This window comes from Leucopleurus acutus, assembly GCF_964270905.1.
Source record: "Leucopleurus acutus genome assembly, chromosome: 3".
NCBI classification, from domain to species: Eukaryota; Metazoa; Chordata; class Mammalia; order Artiodactyla; family Delphinidae; genus Leucopleurus; species Leucopleurus acutus.
This window is the reverse complement of record NC_139145.1, coordinates 93,139,336-93,155,847: the sequence shown is the minus strand read 5'-3', so window position 1 is coordinate 93,155,847 and position 16,512 is coordinate 93,139,336. Positions and strand designations below refer to the sequence as shown.

The 16,512-nt window shown below is 42.6% G+C and overlaps 1 protein-coding gene across 4 annotated transcripts in view; it reads left to right on the top strand.

Annotated features, from left to right (window-relative positions):
* The first annotated feature begins 10,922 nt into the window (after positions 1–10,922).
* PAM (peptidylglycine alpha-amidating monooxygenase) overlaps positions 10,923–16,512 on the top strand; it is a 284,680-nt gene continuing 279,090 nt past the window's right edge. For all 4 annotated transcript variants that reach the window (XM_082836780.1, XM_082836779.1, XM_082836778.1 and 1 more), the window contains exon 1: positions 10,923–10,966. The gene's annotated coding sequence lies outside the window, so the exon portion shown is untranslated. The remainder of the gene's footprint in view (positions 10,967–16,512) is intronic.

The window sequence follows — 16,512 nt, the reverse complement described above, 5'->3', positions numbered from 1 at the left end:
ACAGATCTTGCTTTTCCCCTAGGAGAACGTGAGCTGGTCTGAAACAATTCTTTCTTTTCTTTTGCTAATAACTTCTTTGCCCCACCCTCCTTCTATAAAAACCTTCCATTTTGTACAGCTCCTCAGAGTGGCTTCCATTTACTGATACTAGATGGGAGGATGCCTGATTCATGAAGCATGAAATAAAGTCATTTGGATCTTCAAATTACATCAATGCGCTTTGAAGAATGGGTAGTACTTAGGAAGCAGAGAAGAAAGAGATGGATTCTGGGCAGGGAGTTTTAGTAGCAAAAGCTCAAAAGCAAAAAAGAACATGCATTACGGGGAAAAAAAACTACAAAGATCAGTAGCACAAAGAATTATCACTGAAAAGTCAAAACAGCCTTGAAAAGATGTCAAGAGTTTGGATTTGTTGATGTAGACATTAAGTTGCTATAGTAAAATCAGCATTTAGGATGTGAGGAAAACATGCTGATAGTAGCATTTTAGGTGGACCAGACTAACAGTAGTAGACAGGATAGACTGATTTAGAGAAGAACTGGAGGCAGAAACACCAGTTAAGAGTCTTAGAAAAGTAATACGGGTGAATTAGTGCAACCACTTTGCAAAACAATTTGGTACTACCTGGTACAGCTGCACAGACACATACTCCATGGCCCAGCAGTTCTGCTCTTTGGTGCAGTCCCTAAAGAAACTCTTCACATATGCATTAGAAAACCTGGATATGAATGTGTGCTGCAGTATTATTTGTATCAGTAAAATCTTGGAAATCTCTCAAATATTCATTAAGAGTAGAATACATTGTAGCATATTCACACAGAGCAATGAAAATGAGTGAACTACAGTTCCATCAACATGTAAGAACCACCCAATCATAATGTTGACTGGAAAAAAGACAATTCACAAGCGAATGTTATATATAATCTTGTTAATTATATAATACACATTTAAATATATTAATATATTTATGTGTATATACATATATAAATTCTCTTGTGAGAATTGTATATACTACTTTGTTAATTATACATACACAGTTAAATATTTATTTATATATTTATGTGTGTATACATACATAAATTCTCTTGTGAATTGTTTTAATCGCATATTTCACTTTTACCAATTTCAAAGACATATAAAACAATTATATTTCCTTTAGGAATACATACAAACGTGGAAAACCTATAAGGAATGGTAATGGAATGACATAAAGTTCAGGGTGTTGTTCACCTCTGGGGAAAAGGGGCGTGTATGACTGAAGAGGAGCCCACAGGACCTTTCTGAGGTTCTGGCGACATCCTACTTCTTAAACTGGGCATGAATAGCGTTAGCCAAAAAATAATGCGGGAGGATGCAAATAAGAAAAGAGTTTATTTGGGGTCTTAAGAATTGCAATTCAGGAGACACAGATTCGGGTAACCCCGAAAGAGTGTTCTGGGGAAGCAAAAGAGTCAGGGGCTTAAAAAGACAAAAAGCCACGAGGTTGTTGCCTGGCAAAAATTGTGATTGACTGTGACTTGAGTCAGAAAATATTTAAAACAACTTAAAAAAACCACAAGTTGTTTCAGGATAGGAGTCTGATAAGTAGATAGACTGTCACCAGTTATTTTAGGGTAACAGTTCAATAAGTATCTTGAATTTCTGGCAGGTGTTCTGATGACTTCATCAGTCAGAAGGTCGGATTCCTTCCAGGCTGAGACATGCATAAGTCACACTTCCTTAATGACCTCCCAGTTCCACTTTACAGGGCTTGTTTAGCTATATTGACTCCATTTTGATTTTCTTTCACAACAGCTGAGTTTATTTTGTTATTATTTAGTGGTATAGGTCCATTTTATATGCACTTTAGTAGTTGCGATACATTTCACAAGTTGAAAAGTTGAAAACAAATAATAAGGACTTGATCAAGGGTGGTCATAGTAGGCATATAAGGAAGTACATGTGTGATGTGTAATTCATGACCCATTTGGGTAAAATTATAACAAGAGTTAATTTTCAACTAGCAATACTGGTGCAGAGGTTCTCCAAACATGAGCTGTGACATATTGACCTTCCATTCCACTCCTTTTCTGTCCCACCATCTCCATACCTGTAGTTGGTTCCCTAGATACAGATTTGCTCTTTTATGTTTCCAAAAATATTTATGGAAATTAAAGACTTATGCTATGTCTCCCAGTGATATTCTGATTTATATTAAGAAATATATATATTTGGTCATTCAGATGACCAAAAAATATTTCTCATATGTATTTGGTCCTTATCCACAGTTCCTGTTGCATAGCTCCCAAGCCCCTTGGAATTTCCTGAGTAATAAGAGCAATGGGAATATCTTTTGTTATAATATTTGGTCTCTTGTCCTCAGTTCCAGAAAATGCTTTCAGAGCCATAAAGTTGAAATGGGTGTCTTGTTGTTCATAACAAGCTCCTTTCTACCACAACTGGTTTTATGTTAATGAGGTGACTTTGGGAAAGTACCTAAGGATGGCAGCTGGTTGCCAGGGGAACCAACTTTCAGTAACACCCCTTGACTTTCAGGGAAGGGAGAGAGGTTAGAGGTTGAATCAATCACCTCATGGCCAATGAATTAATCAATCATGCTTATGTAATGAAGCCTCCGTAAAAACTCCCCAAAAGAGGGGGTTCAGAGAGCTGCCATGTGCCACCATACCGGGTTCTAAGCTCCAGAAGAACAAAAGCTCCTCGATGCATAGGCCTCGCCCTGTGTAACTCTTCATCTGTATCCTTTAATATCCTTTGTAACAAATCAGTCATCTAGAGAGTAAATGGGTTTTCTGAGTTCTGTGAGCCACTCAAGCAAACTAGTAGAACCCAAGGAGAGGGTTGTGGAAACCTCTGACATATAGCCAGTCGGTCAGAAGTACAAGTAACAACCTGGACTTGCCATTGGCATCCTGAGTTGGAGGGGGCCCCGAGAACCTCCATTTGTAGCCAGTCAGTCAGAAGAACAAGTAACAACCTGGATTGTGAAGCCGGCTGTAGTGGAGGGCAGTTTTGTGAGGCTGAGCTCTTTACATGTGGAATCTGACAATATCTCTGGGTCGATAGTGTCAGAATTGCTGGTATCTGAGAAGTGCTTGCTGGTGTGGGGAAGACCACACACACACACACACACACACACACACACATTGAAATTGGGGTCCAGGAACCTAGATTACTCCCTCTCCCTTCCTCCCTTTTTATTTCACTTTCTTCATCTGATATTCACTCTAACTAAATGTCAATCTCATGCAAGGTACCGGGAGTCAAAAGTGAATAGCCATGGGTCTAAGCTTCTTTTCAAAATCTAGTGGGTGCATTGCTTTTCTATTGCTGATGTAACAAATTACCACAAACTCAGCACTTTGGAAAACACAAAATTTTTATCTTACAGTTCTGTAGGTCAGAAGTCCAAAGCAGGTCTCACTAGGCCAAAATGAAGGTGTTGGAGGACTGCGTTCCTTTTCGGAGGCTCTAGGAAAGCATCCATATTCTTGCACATTTAGATTGCCAGCAGACTTCAGTTTCTTGGGGTTGTAGGACTGAGGCCTTGTTTCCTTGCTGGCTGTTGGCCAGGAGTCATTCTCAGCTTCTAGACCCACCTGCATTCCATGGATTCAAAGTCAGAAATGGCAGCTGAGTCATTCTCACGTCTCATCTGTCCTGCCTCTTCTTCCATCATTGAATCTTTCTGACCAACCTTCCTGCCTTCCTCATCCACTTTGAAGGACTCATATGATTAGATTGGGCCTACCCAGATAATCCAGAAAAATCTCCCCGTCTCAAAGTCCTTAACCTTAATCACATCTGCAAAGTCCCTTTTGCCAAATAAAGTAACATATTCACAGGCTCCAGGGATTAGGGTGTAAACATATTTGGAAGCCATTTTTCTGCCTACCACAATGGATTTTTTTTAAATTATAAAATGAAAAACAAAGGCCACATACTTATTAATGTATAGTCATGGACTGGTGATTAATGAAGCAGCCATGGTAAGAAAGGACAAGAACTATCCTTTGAATGATTATATTTTTCTAAAATTTCCCCCCCCCGGGAAGACAGCAAGATGCAGAAAGTGAGGAACATAGCACAGTGCCTGACACATAACAAGCATTCAACAGATAGGCTATCTCTTGTAACCCAAATGTCCTCAATAATCAATTATCCCACCCTCAGATGCCGTCTCTTTAATGCTCAAACAATAATCCAATCCTCCACTTTGCTGGATTGATAGGAAGGACTGCCTTTTGCTATGTTCCCCTTCCCAGGCAATTCAAGGACCACTACATGTTCCACAAATCAGTCCTGGGATTCTTCCTTGCCTCTCCCTCTGCACTGTGACCCAGGGCTGCTCTGCAGGTCACACCACCATAATTTCCCCACTGCTGCAGATCTGTCCCAGCGCTTACCTAAGCATTGACCCACACCTTTCCCTTCATTCTCTAAAACTCAGCAAAGCTAGGACACAGGGATGAGAAAATGGATACAATGCAGACAGGGAAACAAACTTGGATATTTGTTATGACTATTCACAGAGCCTACTTCCTGTACCCCTATACAATGACCCCCCACTGACCATTTCTGTCTGATTGCTCTGCTGCTGGGATCAATGTGGCTGCCACTGACCAGAGTACACTTTGACGGGTTCCTCCATACCTGCTTCAGGTATTCAAGCATTCAGTGTCTCAGGTGTCCTTTCGGGAGATTCAGGCCTTTATCTCAGGAGAGTATAAATGCCCACTGGAGCATCCACCCAGCACAGCACCCTCCTACAAAGGCAACAGCATAGTACCTGGCTTCTCAAGCATCAAGAAAATACTGGCATTTAAAAAGTTATTTGTTGTAGCCATCAATATTTCAGAAACATAGAGGTCTAATCTCAAAGCATCTCCTTGTATTAATTTTTGTATTTTTTTCATAAAATAATCTCATGTTAATTTTGAAAGAAATTTTCAGTCCCCTAGGCCAACCTCTCACTGTGTATTGGAAAAAATGAGACCCAGAGAGGAGAAATGATGTGCATGTCACATAACTCGTTAGCAACAAATGCACAATAATGAGAGTCAGGTATTCTGACTTCCTGTAGGCTACTTTGAAAAGCTTTTTTTTTTTTCCAATACATGTTAAAAACAAAAATTTTCAACACCCTTATGTAGTCTTCTTCTGCTTCTAAATGTGACTGGAAAATCTATGTCATTTTTTTACACATCTAGGGCTTTTTCTTATTGAAACTAAATCTCCAATGCCATCCCACTAAGAACTTAAATAGAGATGCAAATCTACAGCTGCAAAATGAAAATAAAATACAAATATGATGAGAAAGAAAACTGTGTAGCAAATGTACCTCATTTTCAGTTTTCAAGTCACTGAAAAGAAACAGAATGCTATGACAAAGGGTAGAGATTACGCCTTTTAAAAATAACATAACCATTTTTCTAACAATAAGTGTATTACGCACTTATTTTGGAAAGTCCAGAAAAGTATGATAGATTTTTTTCATGTTCAACAAAATTGAGATCATACACTCAAATATCTTTGAAGAGTTTATCAGTCCTTCTAATTTCATCTACCTGTGCTAAAACTAAATATTTTTCACTTGAAAAATATGTGGGATTTCCACTTTTTATCAGAAATTAAATTAGTCCATCTGGCAAGAAATTAATTTCTTTTTTTCTTTTTGGCTTGTGGGATCTTAGTTCCCTGACCAGGGACTGGACCTGGGCTCTCAGCAGTGAGAGTTTGGAGTCCTAAACACTGGACTGCCAGGGAATTCCCTAACTTAATTTCTTATTAAAAAAAAAAAATCAAAGTTTGTGGAGCACTGTTGGAGACAGTGATTTCCAGAAATTTCTAGTGATTCAGTGGCTATTGTAGCCCTTGTTTCTGCCATACCGGCTTCTCACTCTGCTAGTAACCTTTCCAAAAATGGCAGTGGAGAAAAGCAGTATTTACTCAGACTTTACTTGACCTTGTAATCTTTACTTGACCTTGTAATCTCTACTGTCCAGTCAAATACTATTAGCCTCTTCAGCTTCTCCAATAAATCCATTTCCTATTAATTGATTTCCTTCTTATATCTCCCTATTCCACCTCCCCCCTCCTTAATCCCATCATACTAAATTGTATATGGGGAAAGTTTTTATAGCTTACATTATAATATTATATATAAAACCTATCATGTATTCTCTTTGGGGTCAGATTTATTTTCAGTCTACAAGCATATTCAAAGTATTAACTACTTATGTGATACTGCTGGCAGCATTTTAACACTCTTTTCAGAATCAAATATTTGGTTCTTCATTAGTGCTGAATCTACATAAAATTGATGATCCTGGTTGTCTTTGTAGTTATTTTGTTTCTAAACCTTGGACTTTATAGAAATAATTAATTATAACATATGTCTGTTTTTTAACTGCTAAATTGGATAATGGTTTAATAGCTCAAGGGTATTACTTGTGGGAATTTAACACTTATAAGATTCATTTTCCCCAAAGTCTGTTTTTCTGCAGTGATCTATGGCTTTGATTTTAGTAACAAACTCACCAAAATGAGAGTAGGTCATGGACTTTCATTGTGAGTCAGACTTGCTATCTTAGCCAGAAAGCTAGGTAGAGAGAACATCATTTGGTAGGAAAAACTTACCATGCCAAAACAAATTAACAACTTTCTTAATTAAAAAAAGTAAAATACTGCACCTAATAGGTAGATGAGCTCATATTAAATACCATATTAAACAAGTATGGTTTTATTTTTATTTGCAAGGTGTTTATACTCTACCAACTAAGCTATACTCTAGCTTAGTTGCTCCGCAGCATGTGGGATCTTCCCGGGCCAGGGATGGATCAAACCCTTGTCCCCTGTATTGGCAGGCAGATTCTTAACCACTGTGCCACCAGGGAATTCTCTCAAGTCTATTTTAAAGTGTCACAAGATAAAGTAATGTGAGGTATTCAAGAAGGCTCTGCGTACCTAATCTGGCAGAGTTTTCTGCAAAATATTTTGGTATTTTATTTATATGTGCATCACTCAGTGAAAGAAGGGAGAGTGGGAGTTTGCCTGAGAAAAGAGAGAGAAAGTTTTCACACTGGCATTACATCAAGGGAGTTTGAGTTGGTCTAACTATCTCTTATTGCATTTTTCACATCTTGAGGTCTGTTTGATGCATAAATTTCTTAAAAGTCTAGACTCATTTAAATAATCTATGTACTTAGAATGCCATTTCTAGCCTCGTTCTTCTGCACACCCCAGAGCTGATCAGAGTGTGGTGATCCCTTTGTTTTCAAATGAGACTTCATGTTCACGTTCTACAGGGGTTAGTAGAGGAAGACAAGAAAATAGTCCCATAATATTTCTGTCAGTTAATGGGAAAAATGTTTCCTCCTGTATATATCATGATAGGTAATTGAATTAGTACACAAGTAGGAAAGGGTTTGCTATTTCATACTCCTATAGTTTTTTCTTAACACCATGAAATTAAAGACATGCCAGCATGGAGCTGTGTATTCCTGATCACCTTCAAATAAACACTGTAGTATATTATTTCTTTTATGTGCTTTTATAGCACATGCAATGCAAGATAATTGACTCCATGACAGATGTCTATATTTCAGAGGAAAATTTATTTGCGAAAGAAGAAACATATATTACTGATTTAACATGGGGCTATTCATTATGTGTCCCAGAAGGTGCTTATTGACGACTTGTAAATTGAAATTAATATTTTCTCTTGTCGTTCTGAATGTGCATAAGCAAATTTCACTGTTTGATATAACCAATTTGAAGCTTATTCTACTATTTGAATGTAACTTTCTGTTCTCAATAAAAGTTGGGAGCTCTTAGATATTACTTGAAGTGCTGTGTAATGAGGAAGGGTGTACTTTTATTTCTTTTCAGGGAAGTCTACAGGCCAGCACATTCCTCAAGTTGCCCAGGCTAAGTTCTGTCCCCTCGACCCATCTTTACAATGAAATGACTACCAGAAAAGTCTAAAGATAAGGAGTACGAGAAAGAAAGATTCTCCATGGAGCTTCCTTTACTCTGTTACTTGTGCTCAAAATGCTACTCTTTTCCAAGACAAAAACTAGTAGGCAACAGCATCTGAAGACTCTGACACTTTTGTGTGAGGTGGACTGGCTTGGAGAATTGGCAGTGTTAGGTGAACAAGGCTGCTGTGAAGGGAAACTGAGAAAATGGGAGGTTTATGGATGAATGTCCATCTGCACCTACTTTTAACACTGCCTGAGACCAATTCTGCTGCCTATAAATGAACTCTCTCAATTTTTTCTTTTCTTTTTTTTTCGTACCAGAATTTTTCCCAGGGGAAACTGGGCTCTTTATCCCCATCAGCTGACTAGATACTTCTTGCAATAAGATTCTATCATGAATATAAAATTAAAATAACTAATAGATACAGAGGGATTACCATATTCAGAAAGGATGTAAGTTTAATGAGGTTTCATTTCAGAGACGATTTTTCTTCTAGTGAGAAGAGAAAGAGAAACTTTATTCAGGCAGGTCTCTTCTAGCCTCTTGAACTTGCAAGGGCTTAGCCTTTTGTGCACTAGAGGAAATAAGGGAAGGAAAGGAGATTTTGCAATTAAATTGGAAGTAGTCTTTACAAAAGAAAAACTGGGACACTAAGGACTGGTTTTGTAATGACACTTCCAGAGTGCACAGCCAACCTCAGGTGAGGTGGAGCCCTGAGGCCAGGAGAAAGGAGTCTTTTCCTTACCTGTGAATGCAAAATGGTAGGGGTGGCTGGCATCACTAAGTACATGCTAAGCTTGAGCCTTCAGTGGCTGGACTGCTCACAGACTGGTTCTCCCTAAGGCTGTAATGTCTGACATCCAGGCTTGGCGGTGGCTTCCTCAGGCACATTGGCTGTCAGCGCAGCTGAAGCTGTCGCTGTGCCCACCAGGACCTTGAGGGTGTGAGAGAAGGCTGCCATCAGGTAACATTGGATGTGTCATCCCAGCTGTTCTCCTACATTTTAAGGTAAAAATGTGGTCGCCCACTGAACAGGAAAATTATCTTGACATAAAAATGCACAGAATTAATCTTAAAAATAACAACCACCACAACCATAGGACTCCTGTCCGTCCCCATTTCCTTCCCTTCCCACAAGGAGTGACTTCTTATTTAAGGGAGGGTCCCAACTGCTTGCTTTAGTTAATAATGCAGGCCAGGGGAGAGGAATAAGTGTCTTATGGGATGTCTAAACAAAAGAACAGCCCAACGAGCTGTAAACTGACTTAGCTCTGTTTCCTTGCATCTTGTCAGTGCCCATCATTTACAGGATGGATTTCTCATCACTGGCCAAGAGCTTGACGTCATCAGCCTTCTCTGGAATTTGGGAAGTGGGGCAGGTGAAGGCCTGCTCTGAGTCCTGAAGTTTATCCTTGACTCACCACGGCTCGCTGAGAATTCTTTTGGGAGGCGGTCCAGATTTTGCAATCTATCCACTACAGGCATCGGTGTTTTCCCTATAGAGGAATGGATTTTCTTTCCTGGGAGTTCCCCGATGGCTGGAGAGCTTTGCCTCCTTCATGCAGCCTCTCACCCTCTTAGTTGATTCTCACTTTCCTTCCTCGCCTTCCACTGGCTTCTACCTCACCTTCTTCGAGATCCCTCCTCCAGGTCTGGTCTTCCTCCATCCCCCAACCCGAGGGCCCCAGAAGGAGAAAGTGCCTGGAAAGACCAGAGCTCACTGCACTGGGGATCTGTGCCGGGAACCTGGATGGGAGAGGTTTGGGGAAAGGAGGATAGGACTTTGGAAGATGATAAGCGGCTGGTGCTGGGAAGGAAAAGGCACAGTGAACGCACTCTACAGGTTACCTTCGGGGAGGTAAAGGCACTGGCAAACACCTGCCCTTGAATTAAAGGCGTATCAATTTGTGTGAGGTCAGTAATGCACAGCACCAAGCCACTTGGGTAGAAACCCTTCCGACTGGAACATCCCAGATCCCTGGCTTCCAGTTTTGTCCTGCTTCGGGGTGAGGCGGGGAGGGGGTTGATTTCTGGGTTCCCTGCCTGCAGTTTAGGGGAGAAGCGGTCAGAGTGTGCGCGTTGGGCGCACTGCGGGATGAAAAGGGTTTCGAAAAAAGAGATGTGCAGAGGTGGGAAACCAAGCTAGGAAAGGAGGTTCCCCGCGCCAGGCCTCGGGTGCGGGCACGGAAGCACTGCGAAAACCTGAGCGAGGTGGCCTTAATCCAGCGACCGGCAGGCGTGTGCATGTGAAAGAAATTGCACTTTTTCCACAGGTTCAACCCCGGTGCCCCGTCTGCCGGTTCTGCATACTTTCTTTGCCGGAGTCCCTAACCCTGGGCGGGAACAGGAGGGAGGGGTCTTCGATTCTCTCGGGAAAAGTCCTCCCAGCCCCGCGCTGGGCGGAGGGAGAGTCCGACATTTTCCTCGGCCTCTCTCCGGGCAGCCGGCGTGGCCACCTCGCAGGGCTGCTTTTAGGGACTCGGGCGGAGAAAAAGGAGACTTTCAGGCCGGGCCTTGACCCCCTTCCCAGGGCGAGAGTTCCAGCTCTTGGCCACCTCCTGCCCGCTCGTGAGTCCGAACACCCAGGACGGCGATGCCCGCAGGGAACGCCTGGGACGCTGCGCGCGACCTGGAGCTGACTCTGCGGGGACCTCGTTCCCAACCCCCGCGGCCCAGGAGCGCGAGGGGGCAGGGGCGGAGCGGAGGCGTCGAGCACGGGGCGGGCTCGGGGGCGGCCAGGAATCGCGGAGCCGCCCCGGGGGAGGGACTGGGAGCTATCCCCCGGAGCTGAGGGCGAGCGGCGGACACGCTTGGGCCCCGCGTGCGCCAGGAGGGAGCTCCTGCCTCCGTCGCGGCCGCCGCGTGCTCGGCCTGTCCCCGCCCAGGGGGCCGGAGCCTCTCAACTAACTCCGCCCGCCGCGCCCGCCGCTCCGCCGTCCGCAGGCTCCCGCTTCCGTCTCGGACTGTGCTCGCAGCCGCGCAGGTTGGTGCCGCCGCCGCCGCAGCCGTGTCCGCTGCCGGCCGGCGGGCAGGGCAAGGGCTGGGGTGGGAGCGCTGAAGGGGGCTCGGGAAGTTGGGCAGATGCTGGGCGGGGACGGAGATCCTGGTGTCTCAGCTTCCTCCGCTTCCCCGCGCCCGAGGCGGTCGTTGGTTTCCTCCCAGGCTGCTGGGGTCGCGGGGGATCCGGCGGCGCGGCCGGGGAGGATTTCGGGCACTGAGCCTTCCTCGCACTCCCCGAGCCCCTCCCTGACCACCCCTCAGCACCACCACAGCCGAGGCCAGTTGGTAAAGGGGTCACCCTCCCGTCCTCCTCACCTTCGCACTCCTCCTGGCGCCCTCACCCTGTGGGTAAAATTGTTCATTCGGCCTTTCTGCCCCCAACTTGGAGAACTCTCCGTGCCAGTGAGAAAGGCTCCCCGGTTCCCAGACCCGCCCCTGCGACTAGTTTCGGGTCGCAGCGGGGGCCGCCGCGAGGGTAGAGCTGGGCTGGAGCCGAGCAGCGACCCGAGGTGCCTGAGTATCGGCGAGTGCCGGGAAGCGCTGGCAATTCCCTCTCCTCTTCTCTCGAGTCCTGGCCCAGCCCGGCGGTCCTTCCTGCCGTGGAGTATAATACGCTGGGTGATTGCAGAGGCGGGATGGAAAGTAACCACCACTCGGATACTTGGAAAATAGGAATTTAAGCCTGCTCTCAGTCACATTCCTATTTGTGTGGCCTTGGTCGCGACCCTTTGGACACCCTATGTTCTGTTCTGTAAAACGCGGGTCTGCTTTGCCCGCCGCAGAGCGTCGTTGTGACGATCCAGTGGGATCACTTAGGTGTGTTACTTGATTTTGAGCCACTGGTCTCTGGTCTTATGAAGGTGCCTGATGGCACGTCCTGTGTTCGTTCTAATCGTCAGAGTCCAGGTCCTTCAGCTGAGATGTAATTATGTCTCTAGGTGATTTGGCCAATAGCTTTATTAGGGTAAAAACTCGTGTTTCTGGATCTGATAATTAGTGTTCAGAATTGAAATCGTCTCTTCCCCACCCAACCCAATCAATGTACAAAGCTAGGACCTTACATATTTCTGTGGTCATAGGATTTAAAATAGTAGAAGATCGTTATTGGCACAAGTCTTTGGAAATAAGTGTGCTTGCTTCAGATGTTTGCCAATCTTGAAAACCTCTTTTCCATCTTAAGTGCAAATTTAAATTTGCTTTTAATTTAAACAGTTCAGGAAGTAGACTTTTATTTTAGTAAAGTAAGTTCAGATATTTAGCTCAAATTACTTGTGCCCTATCATTTGTAAATTTTCAGTTTAAAATCACAGGCACAAGAAGCATTGTTAGCAGCACTCTTATCACTTTATGAAGAAAACAAGTAAATGGCCTAAGAAAGTCAGCTTTAGACTTGAAGTTAAATAGCTATGGCCTGTCTTTCATGAATTCATGATTTAATAGGCATTTCATGAGTTCCTGTATTGTGCAGTGCATTGTGCTATGTGCTTTTAAAGAGAGATACAGAATATGTTCCTTGCCCTAGAGGGACTTCCAATCTAACTTAGAGACTAATATTTTTATTTCATATTTTTATATAAACATCATGTATTCTAGCAACTACATATGGCAAGTAAAATGATGTCAAGAATACATCAGTGAAGGCCCTTTAAGATCACTGTTTGGTGAATATACTTAATAGATTGGAAAAAAATAAGTTTAGATAAGCCAGTGTTTTCTGAAATAAAACTTCAGGTGCTTCTACATCATCAAATGGGAGGCATACTTGGAAATAAAATGAATTCTGTATTTTTAGAATGAAAGCTCAGAAAAGCATCTATGTATGTATGAAGTAGTAATCAAATGTTAAAAGCTATAGAAATTTCAATTCTAACTTTAGTCAGTAAGTCAATTTATGGTGTCCATATACAATTTTTTCTCAACTCCTTGAGAAAGGAAATTATACCATAATGCCTAGAAAAAATACGGAGATGGAATAAGCTGAAACTTGAACACTTAATGGCCTGGTGGGCCCTGGATTGATTCCGGAAATTTGGCTTAAAAAGTTACAAGATTCTTAGTGAGACTTTTTTTTTAAGAAAACCACTTAAAAAAGTTTGGCTTGGTGCAAAGAATGGGCAGGAATCCCACATGGAAAAGATTGACCAGACTAGGTTGTATTTGGTGTGACTCGGTGACATTTCTGATTCTTTTCCTGCTTCTAGAAAGAATTCATCCATCTGCAGGGTATGTGTAGAATTTCATAGACTTAACATACCACCAGTACTTGGCTTTGAGAGCTTGGATTCAACTCACACAGTGAGGCTAGGCAGGTTTCGGGACAGCCTGAGGGATGTGAAGTTAACTTTACACTTGGCCTTATTGCTCAGTACATTTGTTTTCCTATTTGTGAAATGAGATTAAAGATTGTGTCACTGCTTGGAACTGTGTGGTTTGGTGTAATAGTCATGAATATCGAGCCAGAAAGCTTCTTGTGTGTGTAAGAACTTTCTTTTCCCCTTTAATTCCTTTAGCCAGTAAAAGCTAATTGTGAAAATCACATACAAATAGCTGAAAAGAAGGGCTCTGCATAAAGTTGGTAGTGGTGTCCTGTGCTCTCAAGTCTCGTGAGAGAAGTTTCCATCATTTTATCTCCTACAATTTACTGTACTGATGTAGAGAATAAGACCTTCATCTTATCCAAGGTTGAACAGCTAGTGGCAGGAGTAGAACTATAATTTCAATTGCCTGAAAATAGTTCTCTGGTTTCTCCTTACCCTGTGTGGTCTCTTATCATCCAGGGCACATTAAAAATCTCACATTTATAAATTGTGTATGGTTAAGAATTTTGGCTTTGGGTTCTGATGGGCATGGGTTTGAGTCCTGCCAGGCATTTACCAGTCGTGTAACTCTGGGTAAGTTACTTAACCTCCCGAGTTCTCAGTTTCCTCATCTGCAGAGTGGGAATAAAGGAAGTACTTAGCTCAAAGGACGGTTGTAAGGATTAAATGAACTAATTGATGTGAAGTGCTTAGCACATTGCCTGTTACTTAGTACATACCTGAAACTCAAATAGTTATTTCAGTTTTCTGAGGGGAGGGGGATGACAATGCAAAGGTCCAAAGTTTTACAATAAATAAGTGCATAAAAATATAAATACAGCACCACTCTCAGTATTTTGAATTAGCCATTCCCAATGGCTTTGTTAATTTATTTAACAAGTGTTTATTGAGCTCCTATTATGTTGGGCCTTTTCCTAGGCAGTGGCATACAGTGGGATACAAGACAGTCGTAGTCACTCTCTTATGGTCTAAAAGTCTGGGGAGGGATATAGATTTGTAAACAGAAATTTATAATCTTATGTGATTTGTGTGTGGAGTAATGCAGTGAACCACAGAAGGTAGGATGGGATGGTGCCATACAGCGCGTCACATCCTAACTGGGGTTGGTGGTGGTCAGGGAAGACTTCCCATGAATACACTAAGAATGAGTGATAGTTAGCAACTGAAGAAGTTGGAGGACTGCAGAGTGTTCCAGACCAAGGGGAACAGAGCATGATGTTTAGAATGGAACTCAGGTAGATAATGTAAAAGAATAAATAAGTGAGAGCTGGAGAGAGAGGTGTGGCAACTGGAGAACCCAGGCTTTGTCTAAAGGGAACAGTAGATACTCAGCTCCAGCCAAGCGTTGTCAGGTTGGGATGCAGGCCAAGTGCTGCCAGATGCCCTGATTTTTTTTAAGAGGAGCTTAAAATTGATATTTCATAAATGTGAAATGGCCCAAATGTTTTTAAAACTATTGTGTGGGCCAAAAACCAGATGCATTTTGTAGTTGGTATTCAACCCAGGACCAGTACTTTATGACCTGCATTTTAGGAAATGAAAGAAGTTTAGTGTGGCTATACGAATGCATCTTAGAAGAAGAGGTAAGGGAAGAGCCCACAGGTAGGGGCAGAGCCACATCATTCAGGGCCTTGTGGCACTTGCCAAGGAGGGTTGGCTTGATCCTAAGAGCAACGGATGACATCAAAGACTGAAACAAGAGTGGCATGCTTAGATTTGTGTTTACAGGGTATTGATACATTCTGGCTACTGTATGGAAAATGCCTGGGAAGAGACTATAGTGATAACCATTTAGGAAGCTATTGCAATGGTCCTAGCAAGAAATAAATATGTCTAGAAACAGGGTATTCAGGCAGGTTGGAGAGAGATGGGTAGATTTCAGACATGTGTATGAACTTCCACTGTTGGGAGATAATTCTCCATTAGTCACTCATGTTTCTGCACGTCTTGTGAGCAGAGGTACTGACTGTTTTCATTCCAGACTATCTTTTCAAGGACTTTTATATAGCAGATAGCTATGGAAGATAGAGGTAGCCTTTCTCTATGGAGCAAATGGCAGGTAGGTTTACTGTCAATTGTAAAAGATTTGGTACTCTAAGCTCAGGGGTCCACTTCTCTAATGCAAATCATTTAGTGTGTAGGTATGCTATGCTAATACTTCTGCTACTGCTTTTTCTGTGAGTAATGTAATCCTCTGTCTCTGACCTAGGAATCTCATTCCTTGTGCCAGCATCCATGAGGCTGTGGTGTGCTTATTTGTTAGCACTAGCCACCAGTTTAGCCACTAGCCATATTGTTTAGATTTGTTTCAATTAATTAAGATAAAAAATGTTACTTCCTCAGTCACACTAGCCACATTTCAAATGCTTAATAGCCACATGTGGCAGGTGGCTACTATAGTGGGTAGAGCAGACAAAGAAATTTCCATCATCGCAGAAAGTTCTGTTGGATGTTGTTGGTTTAAAGCTTCAGATTTTTTGTCTTCTTGGATGAGTAGAGGCAGAAGTTGTTGATTATGACAGCATACAAATGATGCTTGTTTTTGTGTTAGGTTCATCGGGGTTTTTTCATACAAAGGAAATATTTCACTTTGAATAGTTAGTACAGTATTTAGTTCACACCTGCTGGGGAAAAAAAAAGTAGAGAATTATCTGCAATGTCAACTTGGAGACTGGAGCCATGTGGCAGTGTAAGTTCTCCAGATATATGGCATTCTTCAAAATCATGTGTGACCGTGAGATAGGGATCTATGCTAAAAGGAGCTTGAACTTCTGAGCACTGTCTTCAGCTTCATCTACTAGCTATGCTTAACACAGAAGGACAAGATAGGCACATTTGCAGCGAGGTTCTGCAACACAGCCAGTCCAAAAGCACCCAGGCAGCACCTGCTGCAACCTAGCTGTGCTGCCTGCACTCACATAAAGGATGGAGGACAGGAACAAGATTTCCACATGGTTCTTGCTCAGGGAGTTTAAGAGGACGGCCTCAAGAAAAGAAGGAACTGGAATCAAAAGAAAAACCAAAAAACAAACTCCAAACCCAGCAAAACACAGTAGTACTGTAAAGCACAACCTGAAGTGGCACAGCAGAGATGGGGGAGCATGCCAAGAAACAATAAAAGCAGTAGATCCCTGCTTCCCTATCCGTTGGGGGAAGCTCATTTTGAGGAGGGCATGGACCACAAGTACTGGAAAGTGAAAGCACAGTGTTC